At 36.2% G+C, this 6,000-nt stretch overlaps 1 pseudogene; it reads left to right on the forward strand.

The window, feature by feature from the left end:
* Positions 1-383: 383 nt before the first annotated feature.
* On the forward strand, positions 384-989 carry LOC149220711 (UDP-glycosyltransferase 86A1 pseudogene; annotated as a pseudogene).
* Positions 990-6,000: the final 5,011 nt, after the last annotated feature.

Consider the following 6,000-nt stretch of genomic DNA (forward strand, 5'->3'; position numbering starts at 1 on the left):
GTTGTTCGGCTCTCAGGTTGATTCCAACTCAATATATCGATTCTTACCAATAGTTTCTTCCTTAAACTGGTATGGATACCCATAATTCTAATTGGGTTCGCTCTTCGCTGGATACCCTGAAATTCTCTAATGGGTTCTGCTCGCTGTTGTGGTTTGTTCTGTGCGCAGTTTGTTCTTGGCAATTCTTTTGACGATCTCGAAAGAAAGGAAGTGAATTTGAACCCTCCGGTACTGCATGTTGGTCCGTTGCTTCCCTCTGGTTTTTTGAACGGTGAACATTCCAAGGACATGAGAGTTGGAACGAGCATTTGGACAGAATGTGACTGTTCCGAGTGGCTGGATGCAAAGCCTAATTGACTAAAGCTCAGCTGGAGGAAATAGCGATGGTTTTGAAGGACAGTGGGCAGTTGTTCCTCTGGGCTCTTCGTCCAGACATAGTCTCTTCAACAGTCTCAGACAGCTTACCCCACGGTTTTCTGGATGAGATAAAAGGGCAGGGGCTCGTTGTTCCATGGTGCAATCAGCTGCAAGTGTTATCCCATCCGTCCGTTGCGGGATTCGTTACTCATTGCGGATGGAACTCAATGCTTGAAAGCATAGCTGGTGGAGTTCCCATGGTAGGGCTTCCATTTTGGGCGGATCAATTCACCAACAGCAAGCTCATGGTCGATGAATGGAAAATTGGATACAGATTGAGTGGTGGGAAAGGACTGATACTAAAGAAAGAGATATCCAGAACTATCAGAAAATTGTTCAGTGACGAAGGGACGGAGGTAAAGAAAAATGTCGAGGCTCTAAGAGACAATGCGAGGACTGCGGTGCGAAGAGGAGGATCTTCGGATATAAACATTGAGAGCTTCCTAGAAGGTTTGAAGGGGAACCGTATCGGTAAATAACTGCATGATGGTGAACCTTCTCACACATGTTTATCACTCGTATGACGCATGATGTTTGAGCTGAGTTTATAAATGTTTTAGTTGAATTTATACAAAATTATTCGTATAAATTGGAAGTTATTTAAATTCGGAAGGGAAAAAAATTGAAATTGAGCGCTATTTGATCCTGTCTTTATATCTAAAATGTGTGGTTTCAAAACAATAAAACGACTTTAATTTAATTTCGTGGTATTCTAATATGGGCTTCGTTCCCTTTCTATTTAAGTAGAGGATGATTTAATTGATTACGCTGAATTTTACCAATGAATCATTATAACTATTTTCGTTTATCATAAGCGTAAAGTTTTATATAATTTTTGTTTTTTATTTTTTTTAATAATGATGGCGGTTATTCACATCATTAAAATAAATAAATAAATGAATATTTATTTATTTTACAATTTTAGTTTTGTATTTACAAAATTTAATAGAAGTGTTTTAAAGAAGTATATTTTGTTATGAGTTAAAAAGTTAAATAAAGACGTTAAGAGAAAATGTTTTCCCAAAAACTCTGTGGGTCCCCTTAACAGTTTGATTTAGCAACCATTACTCCTCCATTGAGGTTTAGCCAAAAAGGACATCAAAAAATATATGGAAATTGTTTAATTATGTAGCCATTGACAATTACTTGCATTGATGCTTGGTGGGAATTCTAACCAAACAATGTTCATATATAGAATTCTAAGACATATGGATCGCCATAGAACATAAGAGAACTAAACATAGCAGATACAAAAGTGAGTGACCAAGTGACATAATAGACTATTAGTCTAATATTATGACTTGAAAATGAGCATTGGAGTTGCCTTGGTTTCGAGTTGACGGTGCAAAGCCACTGAATAGAGAAAGTGAAGTCTTCGTTTGCGAAACTTCCTAGGCTCGGGAGTCCACCTGAAGATGTTTCCAATGATTTCAATATCAAAGAAATATGGTCTGCCACCAAATTCCCTTGTTCCCTGTTGAAGGATATTGTTCCTCACTTTAGGTGGAATAGATTCAAAATGGTAAGTGACAGAGTTCTAGCCAAATAAACACCGACATCAAGAAGTGGATGCTCTTGTCACACCACCCCGACAACTACCTTGACGCAGCCTCAGAGCCATGAAAGGACTTATAATAACCAAAGATGACCAAACTAGTGTATGACTAGACATAATTGGTGTTACCCACAATGGAACATGTGGTTTATAATAATGGCGAGGTGAAAATATAGGTAGATAGGGATTGGAATTTGAGTGAATAGGCCATGTTAGAAAGGCGTCGTCAACCACTAAAAGGATGATTGGCCTTAGATATTGTTGTAGGTATTCTTCTTGTAGACACTGGTGTTGTTGGTGGGGAAGGCATATAGAGATGTGCAAAATATTGTTAGGAAGATTAGGCACGTGATTTTTTCAGAACCAAATGGAAAATGTGCCTCGGTACTAGACACCACATAGTTCATGCTTTTGAAATTTTACTCAGAGAAAAGAAAAGATGGATTTGGTATTGCATATGAATGAGATGTATTCTTCGTATATGCTTGGCCATCCATAGAGGTTTCTTGATTTTGGGTAATTAACTTACTCTAAAATGAAATAAGACATTCGATGTGTTCTTTGTAATATAGATATAAACAAAACATCTAAAGAAAAGTAATTGCACAATGATCCGGTCCAAGAAAACAAGGTTTTCCACAAACCAATTAACTCTTCTAGAAAAATTCAACAATTCCAATTTAATAATCCTATCGGCCTCTCTTTGTACCTTTTGGGACAATTGCTAGTTATTTTATTACCAAAGGTTGTGTGGACTTGGGGGGCGTGAGTGGCAACGAGGGCAATCATGAAATTACTTTTGATGGCATTTGAGTAGAGTGTCAAATAACCACGTGGAGGCATTGGCTCTTTTCTAAGGATTAAAGTTCTTTTTATGCAAGTTATATTATAAATTTAATTGAAATTAAGGATTAATATTAGTTATCAAGTTGATGTGTATAATTTTCATTTTGAGCGATGACAAATTCATGAAAATTGTTAGGAAAATACAAAAGGAAGTGAGTATATTTTAAATGCTCAAATAGTATCACATTTCAAGGGAGTTAAATAGACAACAAATCATATGGCTAACATCTTTTTTTAGTTGAATCGTGGAGTCTTAAGAACTAAAAGTGAGTTGTCAACTTCTCTATTTTTTAAGTTTCAGATAATAGATATGTATTTGTTTGCATGAGGCACAAATGATATCAAATGATATTGATGATTTAATTTTATAACATAATCTTCAAGGTGTATAACTTTTACAGTATCCCACACACTTTGCATTTAATTTTGGAGTAAGGTCATTAATTGCATTTGAATTTGGATTTTTCTATGGGTGAGATAATGGATTCGGTGTCGAGTATGCAAGTTGGGGAGTCTCTATTGTTTCTTGCTCTAATTCTTTTTTATTCAAACTGAGGTTTTTCCTCTAGATTTTAGAAGAGTTATTATGTTAGGTCCCTATAATACTAGTGATTCCCCCATTACTATTGTCATTGTATCACTTATTATTATTGGTGTGCCCTTATTGTCCCCATATTTTTATTAGTGTGCCCCATAGAAGCCCATTATTGTTATTGTTGTGCCCTTATATTATTATTGTTATGGCGGCTTTGATTATATTGTGACCCCTTAGACTCCTATATATATAAAAAGAAGGTTTTGTCATTTGTATCATCCAAGAATTGTTCATTTGTGTAATGTAAAGGAGGTTGCCCCCTCGAAGAGACTGATTTTGAAGTCGTTAATCTATCTTTTCTTCTATTTTATGAGCTAATTGCATAACATTTGGTATCAGAGCTTTGGATTCTAGGGTTTCGCTACTCCAAACAAGTCATCGTGGCATTTTCGCTATAACTTTTTTTCTACGACGTTTCAGAAGCTGAAATTAAAACCAATTTGAGCCGAAATCTTGATGAACCTTGAGTCCGAATTTCATATTTTTCTCGCGATATTTTCGGAGATATGATCCAAGGAAGTTAGGGTTTTTACAGGCTCCCAAATTACATTCCAAACAGGTGACCTTGGGAAAATCTTCATAAATTTCTCTCTGGGCATCAAATTGAAGTTTCGTAAGAAGTTACAAAAAGAGGACGAACTGTAGTTTTCTGTGTATTGTTTTCAGGTCCAAAGGTCGAAACAATGACACGTGACACTTCGTACAAGTTCGCTCTACTGAAAGAGTATAGAATGAGGTCATCTTAGGAGATTGGGCATAACTCTTTCTTGGAGAATCTAATTTCGATCACAGTGGTGGCGTTGGAAAGAGGATGCAGAGGGCTACCACAGGTGGAAATTTTAGACCTTGGAGATCCGAAATTTCAGAGATACAATGGATTCAATATTGATCTCCTACAAAGCAAAAAAAGGTGTGTAGGTTTTTTTTTTTTTTTGCATAAATTTAGTTTGAAAAATTAGTTTGAAGTGATTCAAAGGGCACAGTGAGGCATAATTATCATTAATTGATGCCCCGAAGAAAGAAAATGGAAACACTTAGTAAGCAACCTGAAAGCTCTACCATGACTCATGAAGAAGAGGAAGAAATGCAACATGATATATCAAAATTACAAGACCAAGTGCAACAATTTTCACTCTCACAAAAGTCACAGAAGCTAGGATGGATGGATTAAAGAAAATCATGGAAGCTAAGATGCATGGCATGGAAGCTAAGATGAATGGCGTGCAATCTAATATGGATGGCATGGAAGCTAAGATGGATGGTATATAAGCAAATTTTAAAGACAGCATGGAAGATTTGAAGATAGATTTAACAAAGTTGCTACAAGAAATGCTTACTAATGGCGAAAGGGTAGTAAATGAAACTCATGATGAGAACAAAAGAAATGTTAATCGTGATTTCATAGACTCTAACATTGGATTGAAGATCCACTGTGTTCCAAAGATCGATATGAGAAAGTTTGATGGCAAGGATCCCGTAACATGGACACTATAGATGGAGCAATATTTCAATCTCCATAATGTGCAAAACACACAAAAGGTACGCATTGCAACTTTATATTTGGAACCAAATCAGTTTGTATGGTATCGATGGCTTTTCTCTATAGCACATTACGAGGATACAAAAAGAAACATATTTTTTAGCCACTTGATAAATCTCAAACAAAAGGGTTCAATGATGGAGCACATTGAGGACTTCCAAAAATTGAATATAAGGGTAAAATATATTCCAGAGGAGCATAGGATTGATGTGTTCATAGGGACTTTAAAGGATAACATCCAACATGAGGTTCGCCTTTGGGAACATGATTCATTGGAGAAGGCATTTGGGTTAGCAAGAAAAATTGAAAGCAAAATTATGGCAACAAGGAAGCCTACCACTCACAACTATAAAGATGGAAGTGTTGTTACCCCTAGCTTTCCACAACCTACAAGGTTGACACCACAACAATTGGAAGAAAAAAGAGCAAAAGGGCTTTGTTACAGTTGTGATAGCAAATACACTAAAGGTCATAAGTGTGCTGAGAAGAAATTATTTTACATAGATTGTGAGTAGGAGGAAGAAAAGGAACGTCAAAAGAACAGAATATACATGAGGAACAAACCCTAGAGAAAGAAGAAATGAATCCGACCATATCTTGTAATGCATTGATTGGAATTACCACTCCTCAAACTCTCAAGATAGAAGGACATATCAAGAAGAAAAAGGTAATAGTGTTGATTGATTCAGGCAATACCCATAATTTTATTCATTGTAAGATAGCCAAGGAATTGAATTGCTTTCTATATCCAGCACCAGAGTGTCAAGTGATGCTTGCAAATGGAGGAACCATAAACTGCTCAGGAAAGTGCCATAATATCAAGCTATCCATGGGAGAATATGTATTGAATAGCCCAATGCTTTCCATTCCAATGAGTGGTGTTGATGTTGTACTAGGAGTCCAATGGCTACAATCTTTGGGTATGATAACTTTTAATTTTCAAAAACTTTTCTTGAATTTTTTTCGGAAGGAAAGGAAGTTGAATTAAGGGGTATCGCAGGGAAACCAAGAAATATAATTAGCTCTAACAACATGACAAATCTTCTA

The sequence above is a fragment of the Pinus tabuliformis genome, chromosome Q (assembly GCF_031772625.1).
Source record: "Pinus tabuliformis cultivar Carrire ecotype Pingquan chromosome Q, CPIR1, whole genome shotgun sequence".
In the NCBI taxonomy this organism is placed as follows: Eukaryota; Viridiplantae; Streptophyta; class Pinopsida; order Pinales; family Pinaceae; genus Pinus; species Pinus tabuliformis.